Source organism: Marmota marmota, unplaced genomic scaffold (genome assembly GCF_001458135.2).
Source record: "Marmota marmota marmota unplaced genomic scaffold, marMar, whole genome shotgun sequence".
Classification (NCBI taxonomy): Eukaryota; Metazoa; Chordata; class Mammalia; order Rodentia; family Sciuridae; genus Marmota; species Marmota marmota.
The window spans coordinates 27,370,545-27,386,259 of NW_026000016.1; the positions used below are offsets into that span (position 1 = coordinate 27,370,545).

General features: G+C 36.2%; 1 protein-coding gene across 2 annotated transcripts in view; it reads right to left on the reverse strand.

Moving 5' to 3' along the window:
• Mark1 (microtubule affinity regulating kinase 1) overlaps positions 1-6,238 on the reverse strand; it is a 107,452-nt gene extending 101,214 nt beyond the window's left edge. For both annotated transcript variants that reach the window (XM_048809338.1, XM_015483625.2), the window contains exon 1: positions 6,220-6,238. The gene's annotated coding sequence lies outside the window, so the exon portion shown is untranslated. The remainder of the gene's footprint in view (positions 1-6,219) is intronic.
• Positions 6,239-15,715: the final 9,477 nt, after the last annotated feature.

Consider the following 15,715-nt stretch of genomic DNA (forward strand, 5'->3'; position numbering starts at 1 on the left):
CTGAGAAGCAATGACAACTATGAAAATGTCTTTTAAGAATGTTTTTGACATAGGTAAACAGAGAAAAAGACTCCAAGCTGGAAAGGGACATGTGGTCACAGGAAAATTTTCTCTTTTAATATAAGATATAGAATATGTTTATGTGCTAATGGTTGAAGTCTGTTTGTGAGGGAGTAATTGATTCAGGTAAACAAGATCAAATATAAGAACAAAAGCCCTTGAAGTTAAGACTGAGTAGGATCTGTAGCATGGGAAGTGGTAACAAAGCATTACTGAATATATAAACTCAATTATTCTAAATATATGTATAATTCAAATATACATAGATCTATCTATGTAGAGAATTTGAGCTATTTTTTAGGAGGATGGGTATACTATGTTCTGATTCACTTCATTTATCAAAACTACTTTGAACATGGTCCAAAATTTAGAGAGAAAAAAATCCTATGTTATCTAAACAAAAATTCTGTAACTTCCTTACATGAACAGTTATCAAAATCCATCTCCTTCTAAATGCACATTAATATTTTGATAATATCTTATTAATATTTATTAATATTTCAGGATGCTGTGTTGTGCAGTGTCAGGGCACATCTGTCACATTCTTTTTTTAAAATATTTTTTAGTTGTTGATAGACATTTATTTGTTTATACGTGGTGCTGAGAATTAAACCCAATATCTCACACATGCTAGGCAAGTGCTCTACCACTGAGTTACAACCCCAGCCCACACACCTGTCACATTCTAATTTATGTGGATGGTGCCCCCAGACTTTCACACAGCCTATGCAGCCCTCAGTGGCCCTGACCTCCATTATTTCACATGGATAATTAAACTGAGGCAATAACTAATGCGACTATATAAGCAACACAGATCAGCTTGAAAAGTTAAAATTACCCATAAAACACTGTAACTAATATGAGTGGCAAGTACTTCTTTGAACTGTGGTAGTCTGGTACTGTCAATTTAGCTAAGCTGAAACTATGTTTCCCCAAATTTCCTTTCCTCCATGGTTCTGATATGATTTGTCCTTTGCCACAGTGAAATGTGTGTAACACTTAGAAGATAAATGTTATTTTCTAGGTCTAGGTCAGGTACTTTTGCAGTTCACACTGTGATCTAAATAAAACTATAGACTCACAGCCCCTCAAACAACTCCCATAGTTGAAGAACTTCAAGACCCAGAACCCCTTGAATGAAGGAGAGACCACTACTATATATACCAAAATGCAAACTGTAAATCTTCCTCTTAGCTTTCCCTAAGGGAACTTCAACAATTTACTAGCGTGATTAGTCGGTGGGGATGTAGGGAGAATCCAAACTGTCTCTAATCTAACTGCAATTCCTTGAAACCCAAAACTCCATTGTGTTTTACCAGTTAGAGCAGAAGCTTATGGAAATCAGATGATCAATAAACTTTTAGATCAGGTGAAGTTCACAGAGGAACCAGTGGGTTCTCAAACCCATCTTTGTGGTTACTTCCCCAGTTCTGGAATTCACAATTAAAATACACATACTGAGCACCCGCCAGAACCCACACAATCATTCTCTGACTTGTGAATTAAGCACTGTTATACTAAGAATGTGCAGGTGGAAACCATTAGAACTCCTTGGGCTTACCAAAATAGTAAGCCAAAAGAAATACTACTTCCTGGATAGACTGTAAAGATTATTGCCACAAATAATGTAAAAGATGCAGAAATGATAATCCTCACCACACCTCCATTCAAGTCACCATTTAGTTGATGCAGAAGACAGATAAATCTTAAATAATGACAATATGTTATCTAAACTTAATTAGTTGGTAATTGCAATTATAGCTGCTATTCTAGATTTTTTACTGGATCAAACAGACATACCCCCTGGCACCTAATATGTAGCTATTGACCTATTAAACACTCCTTTCCTGGTATATTTGTTAGTAAAGAATACTGAAGCAGTTTGCTGCTTCACTATCCTACCTCAGGGCTGTTTCATATCTCAAGCCTTATGTTGTCCAGGGTTACCCAACCTTGGCACTGTAGACATTTTGAGCCAGGTTATTCTTTTTGGTAGGAAACTGTCCTGTACATTATACAATGTTTAACAGCATCTATGGCTTCTACTTACTAGGTGCCAATAACTCCCCAATCCCCATTTGTAAATAAACAAAAATGTCTCTAAACATTGGCAAATGTTCCCTGGGAGGCAAAACTTCCCCTGATTGAGAACCAGTGATCTAGTTCACAGGGATTTTCATCACTTTTCTTTTCACAAGACATCAAAGTGGTCCATTATGTTGATGATATGCTGACTGGACCCAGTTAACAGGAAGTAACAACTACAAAAGATACCTGATAGACACAAGCATCTAGAGAGTGGGAAATTCATCCCACAAAAACTCAGGGGCTTGTCTCCTCAGTGAAATTCATAAGAGTTTAATGGTGTAACCCCTGTCAAAACATCTCTTCACAGGATAAAAAACAAGTTGCTGCATTTGGGCTCTTTTAACCATAAGAAGCACCTTGTATACTGATTTCGAAGGTAATATAGACTTTATTACCATTACAGGTCAGCCAAAAGCTTGCCACTTTTGAATGGGGACCAGAACAAGAGGGTTCAGCAACAGACCTAGGCTGTCATGGAAAGAGCTCTGCCACTTGAACCCAGAAATCTTTGTAAGTGCTTCAAGTAAATACCTGTGGCAGAGAGAAATCCAGCTTTGAGCCTTTGACAATCCCCTAGAGTAAATTACAGCACAGACCTTATGAGTTTTGGAACAAAGGTATGCCTTACTTTGTCCTCTTTGGGACAAGGTGTTGGCCATAATCCCCACCCCCACCTCCCAAAAATAATAATTCTGAGTGCCATAATCCAAATGTTGACATTCCAAAATAATACAATCCCTGTATTCCCAACATATCAGATCAAAAACCCAGCAATAAAATTCTGAAAAAAATAATTTTTAAAAATTTTAAGACATTTACTTACATTTTAAAATATTTAAGAAACATTTAAAAACCATAGACCACTTTATATAATAGATAATAACATACATATTTTTGCAAGCATAAACACTCTAGTACACTAATGACAATTACACAAATCTAAGTTATAAGTAGATGAACCATATTCATAAAGAAATAGGCCAAAAAGCAAAACATATAAAACACATATCACTATGATTGGTAATTAGGTGCATCCAACTTTATAATCTTTTGAAATACTGTGACAGACAGCCTATGTCTTTTAGTAAGATTGATGCAAAACTGTGATAGTTTATCACTGCACATACAGTTGCCCAAAGAGTTCAGTTATCAAGAAATGCAAATGTACAAAAAAGGACACCTCTTGATTTACTGAGGAAGTTTCAGCATTTTTAATACATGCACAATGTTTGCTACATACATACAAAAAAACAACATTGTGATAATGTACTTTCATAAAGTCAAATTTGTAAAAAATATACAAATCAGAACTCTATAAACTACAAAGTCTTGACATAATCTGAATGACCATTATTGGAAATAATACTAAGATAAAATATACAGAAGCGCAAACTGCTATATAACAACAACAACAACAATAATAATTTAGGGTAATAGAAAAAACTACAAAAATAAAAATGAAAAAGAAAACAAAAAAACCTAAAAAGAAAAATTGACACATATAGAAAAGCATATTACAGGAATGGATTATGGGCAATTACATGGAGGAATTCTATAGGTTGTCTGGTTTTCACAAACTATATTTTAAACTCTTGCATTCAATGAATAGTGGGTTTTGTTTTGTTTTGTTTTGTTTCCAATTTAGGGCATGGCCTCTCCTCTAAAACTACATTCACAATCACTTTCTACATGGCACTGTTCTTTTGAAATTCTTCTGTGAATTCACATATAAGGATGTGAGCACTCCCCATTAACATTTCCCATCTTAAGTGCCATCCTTCTGTGATGTTTTAGGTATTAGGATATCCATTCCACATGCATTCATATACAGACCACAAATTTGGCAGAAACTATACTAGCAATGAAACAACACTTATTGTGTGTCTTATTATCCCACACTACACATCATTTTCTCACTAGTCAGTAACACTGTAAATAAGGCTTCTTCAAGGCACATGCGGCTTTAACTAAGGTCATAAAAGCTCCTGAGATTACGTTAGTTGCAAGGAATGCTAATGCAGATAAATATGGAACTGGTTTTCTAGGTATTCATTCCACCTAACATGATGCAACTATCCTGTATACAACCAAAAATGAACAACTTTCCCCAGAATTTGGCTTTCTACCCCTATTATATATCTTTTTTTTTCAACAGAAATTGCAGTTTTAGGGATTTCAACTTTCAGAATCTTACAGTCAGAATTTTCATTTTCAGGATTGTGATTTGGGAGACTTTAGACTTTAGGGGTTTCCACAATCAGGATTATGGCATTCGGAATTGTGTCTTTCAGGATTACAATTGGTTATGTTGCTGGACTGCCACTGGTCGGGATAGACACTGAACAGTTGGCTATAGGCCACCAAGTTACCCTTCAGCATATGACCTAGGTGTTGTCAGACTCATTAAGTCAAAAAGCTAGGCACGCACAGCTAACATTCCACTACTGAATGGAAGTGGTATATATTTTAGATAAGGCTTAAGCAGATCCTAAAGGCACAAGTTATGCCTTGAGATGCCCCTAACTCATGCTCTTGCTATACTGTTACATTCCTTATTCTGTCAAAATCCATACCAAAAACCTCATGGGAATTTCCCTATGACCAGATGATGAAGGAAGAAAAAAATCCAAGCCTTGTTTACAGTTGGTTTTGCACAATATGCTGCTACCACACAAAAATGAACAGTTGGGACATTACAGCCACATACTGGGGTGGCACTGGAGGAAGAGTGGTGAAGACACAATTCCCCAGAGAGGAGAATTTAAGAGCAGTGTGCACTTGGTTGTTTGCTTAGAAACAAAAAGAATGTCTAGTATGGATCTATAGACATTCAGAAACTGGTACTAATGACTTGGCTAAATGATCAAGGACTCAGAAGGTTAAAATGATTTGAAAATTAATGACAAAAAAAGGAGAAGAATGTGAATAAATCTCTCCAAACAAGCACAGCACATGGAGATAGCTGTGTACCTCTGACTTGGTACTCAAAAAAGATGATTCATATTTATGTTATCAGTCAGCCTCCCTTTAGCCACACATCCTTGCCAATGGCCTCGTGAACAAAGTAGCGACATTAGCAGGAATGAAGGTTATATGTGGGCCTAGCAACATGGACTAACATTCACCAAGGTTAATCTGCCAACTTCACAGGATATTTATTTCCCAAAATGGTACCACTCCTATGGAGTTAGGGGGTAGGCTGTCAGCCAGTTACTTGGTGTCAGGATGACTAGACTGCTTCCATATTAGAAAGGACAGTGCTTTATCTAGTCTCATTGTTTTTTTCCTCACTGGAATAGATGCTTACTAAAGATATGAATTTGCCTTCTCTGTCCACAGTCCCTATTTCAAAACCTCCACTGGTAGACTTACAGAATGAATGTTTACCATTAAGGTATTTTTCACCATGACAGAATTCCACACAACATTGCTTCCAAGCAAGGAACTCATTTCATATCAAACGGCATGATAATGGGCTCATGCTTGAAGAATTCACCAGTTTTATGAGATTTTCCAGCATTTTGAAGCAGCTGCCTTGATAAAATACTGGAATAGCCTTTTGAAGACTGTTACAATGCCAACTGAGTGAAAATTTTGCAGTGTAACATCTTTCAGGATGCAATATGTGCTCGAAATCAATAACTAATATATGGTTCCATTTCTTTCATAGCCAGGATTCACAAGTCCAGGGAGGAAAAAAAAAAAAGAGAAATGGGAGCATCACCCTTCACCATTATCCACAGACACCCACTAGTGAAATTTTTTTCCTAGACCCTGCAACTCTGGGTTTTGCCGCTTCTAGAAATCTTAGAAACTAGGGAGAAGATGCTTCTACCAGGTATCATATCATCCATTAAACTGCAAGTTGAGATTTCTTTATGGCAGTGAATCAATAGGCAAAGAAGGACATTATCATTCTGGTGGGGGTGACTGATCCTGACTATCAAAGGAAAACTGGGTTGCTATTACATATGACTGTGAAAAGTATATCTAAAATGCAGGCACTCTCCTCTGGGGCACCTCTTCTTACTCTCATGTCCTGAGAAAAGTCAATGGAAAAATTATACTAACTCAATAGAGGCAAGACTTCTGATGGCCCAGACTCTTCAAGCATGAAGGTTTAGGTTACTTCACCAGGCAAGGAACTATAATCAGCTGAAGTGTTTGCTGAGGGCAGAGAGAACACGAAATTATTAGAAGAAAGTAATTATAAATACTATCTACAACCACCTGTCCAACTGAAGGAATAAGGACTATTACTACTTAAGAATATTTATCCTTATTTTGGTATGAATACATTTGGATACATATTAGCCAATTCTTTTATTTTTATTCCCCTTTCCATTGCCATCATTCAATATTAAATTGTTAAAATTAATTTTTTAAGTTAATGTTGAAGTTACAGGGCATAAAAAAGTGAAATATGACTGAGAAGATAAATGAGCATCACCTAAAGACTGATAAAAGGACTTCATATCTTCTTTTGAGGAATTAGAACATTTTTTATGTATCTAGGATAACTGCATCATATTAGGCAAGATAATTTTGTTAATATCTTTATTTGTTAAAGTTAAGTATGGTTAAGAGAGGTGTAGCCACATCACAAACTTAAAAGACATGGCCAAACTGGAAACGGAATGGGCTGTGATAATTTCTAGTGTGATGACTCAGCCAAGCGGGAACTGCTTCCCAGAATTCCCTTCTCCCTGAGGTCCTGAGTTAGAACTAGCCACAAGAGAAATTTGCACAAGATTTGGAAGGCAGATATATGAAAACAGCAGCCATTTATATGCTCTGAAGGTCAGTGAAGAACCAAATACAGCTGGAGCTTACATCTGACCTAGCTGCTGCGCTGGCACAGTCAGGGGGATGGAGTGTGATCAGGCCTCACAGTTCCTTCAGCTCCTGCTGGATTACCGCTTTAGTTGCTAGGAATTCTGGTCCAGGTGATGGGCAACTCTCTGATAATGCACCAGCCTACCCTGCAGGTCACCTATCTCAGAATACAGAAAGCAGTGAGATAGAAATGAATTTGAATTTGTCCCTGCAAATTCCAATTTATACTTAACTCTCCCTTAATCACATCCATCTTTTCTTCCTTCCTGACTCCTGGCCTTGTAGACTTCATCTTCTTAACACTAGACTCTGAAGCAGCAATTGTACACAGAATGCTTAACAGTTCCTACAATTGTATAAGGGTAATAGCATAGTAAAAGCCTCATTCTAATTTGCTCATAGGATTCCTATTCCCTGGCTATACTCTGATGCAATAATAAGTTAAATTGTAATGTTCTTACTTTTAAAAGGTAGCTGAACATGGAATTCTATTTCCAATTTAAGTCACTATTATGTAAACATGACTAAGGTGAAGTTAATTCCTCTGAATTAAAAAAACACCTATAAAGTATTATTTTTAGAAAGTTAAAGAGAAACATCTTCCCTTAAAAGAGGACAAATATAGAGTTAGAGAAACTTCTCATCATTCCACCTAAACCTTACTTATCAAGTTAGTACTTATAATTTCTAAGGGACAAAAATATAAGCTTTATAGTTTAAAAAAAAACAGTAGAAGAACATTTGGATTCCAGCATACACAATGACATTATCAAAATTATCTTTAATCTATAAATCCCTGATTTAGGGCTTGTCTTTATTATTTGAATTCAGTGAAATCAATGCAGTCTCGAGAGAGAGATTCCATTAACATGTTTAAAGCAGCGATTAATCCAAGTATATTTGTACTCAGTCTGAATGTATTCACATGAAGACATGGTAAGCACAGGGGAAAAGAACATGAATTTAGTTGTATATTTTCATCACTGTGGACTAGGAGTAAGAAGTTCTAATTAGCAATTATCAATTTTCTTGTCACCTTAGTTTTGATTCCTTGTCTCTTTGGTACCATTACTGAACACCTACTATCACAAAGTACATTAGATAAACCTAATAATTTAAACAGACAACTCTCCAACTACATGTGTATTATCATCATTTATAGATAAGGAAACATGTCCAAAGTTATATACCTTATAAACGGATGAGCTGGGAGTAAACCCCAGAGCTATCTTGTCCTGAGTTAGAAAAAGTTTGTACTCTTAAAGATTACACAACACCCAGGTGTGTCCATTCCCACAAAGGATATCCATGTCACTAAACAACTGCTCTCCTAGGTAACCTGCTCTAATTTCCTCTTCACCAGGCCGTCTGTAGATAATTCTGGTTCTCTTACACTTAATACAAGCATTCTAGCAAACCAAAAAGTTACACTTCCCATGGTAAATGTAATATTTTTTCTTGGTATAAAAAGGAATATAAACCCATGACTTTTAAAATACAGAAATTTTTTAAAATGAAAATTATGTATAATCCTGTAACCTTGAAACACTTACAACTCTGCCATATTTACACCTTACAACCTTAATCTGAGTGTAGCACTGACAATAATAACAAGAGCAGCAGCAGCTAGAACTTTTACTAGGAGCCAGGTACTGTTCTTGGAGCATTATATGTGCTCCATTAGTTAAACCTCACAACAACCTATAAGGTAGGCAATTTTGCTATTCTGTTGTAAAGATAAGGAACCTGAGGCATAAAGAATGGTTTCCCAAGGTCCTAACTCATTTTCATAAAATGGTTTCCCAAGGTCCTGACTTATAAAAGGCAGAGCACGGATTTGAACTCAGTCTAGCTTCAGAGCATGTGCTCTTAACCAAGAAGTCACACTGCCTCTATATTTGAGCTGTAGTGTGGGAAAGGCATCAGGCATTTATTTTTGTTCTTCTTGCTCCCCACACCAACACAGCCAGAGGGCTAAGATACAGACAGGGAGTAGCTGAGACTGTATTTTTATTTTAGAAGCCTTCCTCCATAAGACACTCCCCTACACTCCAAAAAGCTCCTCTGGGAAGGCGTGCACTACAGTTTTCCAGAAGACATTACGAGCTAACACAATGGAACCTCCAGAGAATTAAGAGAAAACATCTGCCTAAATTATATCTAAAAATATGGTGCTAAATTCTTTTTAAAACTTCCTAGTTCTTTCCTTCTCACATGTACAAAAGCATCATAGCAATCTTCTGCCCCAAATTACAATAGATGTTTGTTCTTTAAATCATTACATTTAACACTTTAGTAGTTAAAGCTTTATCCCAAGACCCTCAGTTCAGTTATATTAAGTCAATCTAACAATCCTGTAATTAGTCCCTAATACAAACTAATAATCTCATCAACTTAAATGTCAGTATATTTTCTAAATAAGTTTTTTTGAAGTAGACTGAGATTTTAGCTGACGACTTTAACTTATGAACACGAACATGAGAGGAATATCTATCCAATATACCTCTGAAATTTATAAGAAAAAATGACTGGAATTAAAAATCAAATATTGTGTCTATCTTGCACCAACCACCTTAGATCTTTTAATTACTTCATTATTTCCAGAGAACAAATGAATCTTAATTGTATTACTAAGTATCCTCTAAGTTGCTGCTATGTGCACAGCACTGTGCCAAGATACTGTAGGAACGGGAATGTTAATTTACTGACATGTTCTTGCTGATTTTAATCTGGCACAGCAGGAGATTCTGCAAACTGCAGTCACCACTGCTTGTTTGATATGGCAATCAGGGAGAATTTTTGGTCTCAAGGGGTTTGCAGCATTATATGTGGGGCAGGCTTAAGAAAATCACTGTACAGTTTATTTTGTATGTCATAAAATGCATACAAAATACAATTAGCAACATGAATACTGGATTCTGGCAGAAAGATCAGCAGAGTCTCCTCCTTGACATACTTGCTTTGTTTTTTTCTCTCTTCTTGGAGAGGAAGGTAGGAGGAAAAGGTTTAAGTGATCAAAGAAGCTGGGACTAAGTCATTCTCTGAGACTTTATCCTCTTTAAGATGCCCTTTGAGCACTGGTAGTTAAGAATTCACTAAAGGACTGGGGATGTAGTTCAATGGTGAAGTACCTGCCTCACATGCTTAAGGTCCTGGGTTCAATCCCCAGTAGTGAGGGGGGGAAAAGTCACTAGAACCAATTCCTCAGACTTAAACAAGTAGACACTGGTAACTAACTTTATCTCCTTCTATTGTGTGGCATTTATGCAATAAAAAGCATTTAGAGTGGCCAGAAGGATCAATGGCATGATTTAGTAACACTATTCAGTTAATAAATAATTTTTTGCAGAGAAAGTATGTAAGACAGTTTATAAATAAGTATCCAAGTGAGATGTGCCAGTAAAATCCACAAAGAAAGGGTAGGTGACTTGTCCAAGATAAACTAGCTAGAAACTCATTAGCACCACAGTTTTCTGACTTCCATCCTTAGGTTCTTGCTCTTTTCATTATTACAAACAGGTTGAAGACTATCTTTAAAAGGGGGTATACCCCTCTTGAAATAACTGAAGTTAAGAGACAGTGACAGAAAAAGAAACCTAAATCAGACAAAGCAGAGGCTAAATAATGTTCATCTCAGGTCAACTGTATTCACTACTGATTAAAAGCATAGACAATGCAAATGAAGGCCAATGAGTTACCAATTCTAGCATTTACCATATCCATGTAGCCTATTCATATCACCCTATTCTTCTTCTCTACATCTAGAGCAACACTACTTTCTAATCACTGGTTGTTTTATGGATACTGTGGGATTCTCTAACCTTTATTCCCAACACATACCAACAGTGCCATGTATATGGGATTTCATTAGGAAACATAAATCTTTTCTTAACTAGTTTTAAAGAAAAATCAATTCTATACTAAGCTTCTTAAAACAGTAAGAAAGACTGTTTAAAATTAAAAAAAAAGAAGACAATTTATACAAAACGATTGTAAAAAGGAAGAGAAAGCAAATTCAAGTCTGAATATAGCCAAGACAGCTGGGGATTTATAGCCAAGGAGCAGAAGTGAGGGGCGGTGCTCAGCACACATGGAAAAAAGAGAAGACATCAATGATGGGGGATGTAGAACTCAACCAGATATCAAGGGTGATCTGATATGAAGGGTGGTTATCTCACCAAACTAACTGAGCAAGATTCTTTGTTAAGACTGGGCTATGCAACCCCAGCAAGGACAGGATGGACAGATAGCCAAGGTCAAAGGCTTAGTTGAGAAGGCTCAGAGGAGCCTAACTAAAGCGTGGTCAAGAGTCTTTGTCACTAGCACTGACATCTTCCCTTTACAAAACTCTTCTCCCAGTATGCCAAATAAAGTATTTGTAAATGCTATATTAAAAGCTCTTTCATGGATCATGACAAAGCAGCTCACTAAATTTAAAAACTGGAATGGTTCTAAAACATGCAGGTTCTCAGTGAATATAACTATGATCATGTTGACCCTCTACTTTAATCTTCCAAGAACTACAGCAGCCTCAGGATCCAGTTCATGCTAAGACACACAGGGCCCTGTATATTCCCCTGCTGAGTACTCTCTTGTGCTAAATATTGCCTCCTCTGTGCTACGGCTCCCCTCCTCTCACACTCACTTCCTCTCACTGTCAGCCTCAGGACTTTTGGGCATGAGTTCCTTGAGCCCAGTACCATTTTCTTTCCCCCAACTCAACTTTCTACAGAGCCTCTTGGCAAAGGAATACTTCCCTTTTGAGCTACATGCTGTCAGGAGCACCCTGTCCTGCCTCCCCCTTCTTCTTTGTTTAGTGTTCTGATCAGTCAGATGACAAGGAACTGTAACTTTCTACTGCACTTGTTTGTCTCTATGTCTATCTCCCTCTTCAGGCTCTGAGTCATTCCAGAGCAGGGAATAGGTTTCATTTGCCATTGTATCCCTATTGTCTTCAATTGTGATGAAGCAAAAAGAAAAGGAAATAAAATAAACCCTCTTTTCAAGTTGTGAAAGCTGTACTGCTGATCCCAGAAGGAAAGGCAGACATGCTAAACCTGTTACCACAGCCTTTACTGGCAGAGCACTAGAATTTTGGACTGTTTCTCAGAGTCTGTTTACTCCTTGAACTATAGTGATAAGGTGATCAAAACGGTTTTAAATAATACTTTCTTGGAAGAAAGAGTCAGCCTACAAACAAACACAACATACAATGTACTCTTTTTGCCGCCATTTCCCCTTCACCAGTAGGCTTAATCACATAAAGATAGGAGAAAGAAGGGAAGAACATGGAATTTCTTGTTACCAGCTTCTATTTCACACCTACAAGTGCCTCATTCATGTAACTTATTACCTCCCAAACCACACAATTCTCCAGTATGTTCTACCGTTATCACATACTGGACTGGTTCTTCATTTCTCCTAAATCTACTTTCTATAATATAAACATCAACTATAATTATCTTTTCCTTTGAGTTGAAAGATGAGATTAAAGTGCAATCATCATCACATACATCAGTGTTTTAAAGTCAATGGATTCATGCATCATAATTACCTAAGGAATTGGGGAAAGAGATTCCTGGACTTTAAAGAAATTGAGAACATGTGAGAGACAAAAGAGGCGACAGGGAATATGAATTTGAAACAATTCTTCCTTTTTCACTATATTGAGAATAAATAAATAATACAGATCTTGATTTATTAAGTCACTGAGTACCAAAAAAAAAAAAAGTTAGATAACACAGGATCTATAGAAGTAATGTTAGAAGTAGTCTGTAACCTCAATGTATGTTCAATTGAGTTATTAAAGTTTATACATGAACAATTAGAGACCGCTGCTAACTCTGTGGAATAGAATGGACTCTTAAAACTTTAGACCAAGTATCTCTATATTTAAATTTTTAAACTATGGACCCCATAGGAATATTGACTTACAAATTATATATGGATTAATTTACAAATCGATTATACAACAATAAAATATATGAAAGATGAAATTTTTTTGAAAATACACAAGTAGGGGATCATCTTAATTGTATAATTATTAAATTATTATGCTTACATTTTAATCCACTGATTATATGAAAATTTTTATAGAAGTTCTGCTAGTAAAATTCTACCTTCCCTGATAATAATTATATTTTCTTGAAAATTAATCTTCTAATAGTTATAACAAATAGTTTCCCAAAACCATTGTTTTTTTATTTATATATGACAGCATAACGCATTACAATTCTTATTACACATATAGAGCACAATTTTTCATATCTCTGGTTGTATACACAGTATATTCACACCAATTCGTGTCTTCATATATGTACTTTGGATAATAATGATCATCACATTCCACCCTCATTAATAACCCCATGACCCTTCATTTCCCTCATAGCACAATTCACAATAGCTAACCTGTGGAACCAAACTAGATGCCCTTCAATAGATGAATGGATAAAAAAAAATGTGGCATATATACACAATGGACTATTACTCAGCAATAAAAGAGAATAAAATCATGGCATTTGCAAGTAAATGGAAGGAATTAGAAAAGACAGTGCTAAGTGAAGTTTTCCAATCACAAAAAAAACAAATACCGAATGTTTTCTTTGATATAAGGAGGCTGATTCATAGTGGGATAGAGAGCAGAAGCATGGGAGAAATAGACCATTAAGATTTTTGAAATGGAAGACTTATAAACAGCTAGAAAGCTGTGGACATTTTAAGCATGCCTGTATGATATTTTCAGAAATGACACAGACTTGAGCGTAAGATCACATTAAGTACAGAAATTTTTGAACACCTGTTTTTGCAGTGCTAGGGATTGAACTTAGGTTTTCATGCATGCTAGACAAGTACTCTGTCCCTGAGCTACACCCCTCAGCCCTTGAACACCTGTTTTCATAAGCTTATTCTAGTCTTTCTGCAAAGAAGTACCCACAGTATTGTGAGGGGTCCTATGGGAAGGGGGAGGGAAAGCATTAGTTTTACATGTGCTGTGAAAGTAGAAGAAAGTAAGGGAAACATTCAAGGGCAAAACAAAAACAAACAAATATAAAAAACAAAAGAAACACCAGCTGAAAGTAACCACAAAAGCCAGAATTACCCTGGGTCAAATTCTAAGTCTTTGACCCACTATGAGAGGAGCTGAATCCCAGCTCTCTCAATGAACCAGGACAGATATAGGAAAACTAAAGTGTCCCAGGCCAACAGGTTTTCAGTAGGCACTAACACAAGCCCTCTCTGTAGGAAGGCATCCTCAATTTAGACTCCCATGTTTCACATAGACAAAGTGAGGCAAATGGGAGTTCACCATCAAAGACTAGAACAAAAAGAAACAACCAATGTGAAAGAGAATTAGAGGTCACAAACAATAAATCTAAACCTCTAGGGCTTCAGATAATGGAATTAAGCACAAAAAGAATGTAAATAACTATATATTAAATGGTTATGGAAATGAAGTTGAAATCAAAAAAAGTAAGCAAGGACCAAGAGACCAGAGTTGTTTGAGGGAACATCTTAGAACTTGTAGAAATTAAAAATAGATATAATGGCCTGTGTGGTGACACATGCCTGTAATCCCAGCTGCTTGGGAGGTAGAGGCAGAAGAATTTCGAGTCTGAGACCAGCCTCAGCAAATCAGAAAGATCCTGAGCAACTCAGCAAGACCCTGTCTCAAAATGAAAAACAAAAAAGGCTGCAGATGTGGCTTAGTAGTTAAGCTCTCCAATACAAAAAAAAAAAGAAACCTGATGAAATTAAAAATTCAATAAGCCCCAGAAAAGCAAAATAAATAAAGGTAAAGGTAAATCAACCAATAAGGAAAGAGAAGAATGGCTTTGGGAGACTGCTGGAGGGATTGTTTGGGGATGCTGATAGAACCCATCATATTCTTAATGCCAACACAAAAATAAAAAGAAACATAGAGAGCAATAGAGGATAGGATGGGCAAAAGAACTATAAAACAGACAAAAAATTAACAAAATGGTAATATTAATTCCTTCTCTATCACTAACTACATTAAATGAAAGGATTAAACACCCCAATCAAGACATCAAGTGGTTGAATGGGTTAATAAAATAATATTCTGTCCATACAATAAATGCTGTCCATACTAGATACTCACTTTAGAATTAAGTATACATGCAGGCTCAAAGTCAAAAGATGAGAAAAGATATTCCAGGCAAACAGTAAGCAAACAAAAGCAGGGGTGACCATATTTATATAGGCTTTAAGTCAAAAACTGTCACAAGAGACAAATGTCATCACATAATGAGAGAAAGACCAATTCATGAGGAAGATATAAAACACACACACACACACACACACACACACACACCCCAACATCAGAGGACCAAAATCTATGAAACAAACATCGACAGAACTGAAGTCAGGAATAGATAGCATTTATAATAATAATAGAAAATTTCAAAAACTATATTCAATGGTGGATAGATCATTCATATAAGATCATTATGGAAATAAGAGGACCTGAAGAACATTACAGGCCAACTGGACCTAAGTGGCAGAGCACTTACCTCCCACATGTGAGGCACTGGATTCAATCCTCTGCACCATATAAAAATAAACAAGCAAAATAAAGATATTGTGTCCATTATAACTAAAAAAGTATTTTAAAAAAGAATACCAAGTATCTTTTCTAACTACAATGGCATAAAACTAGAAATAAATCCCAGAAGGAAAGCTAGAAAATTCACAAATAAACCACACATTCCTA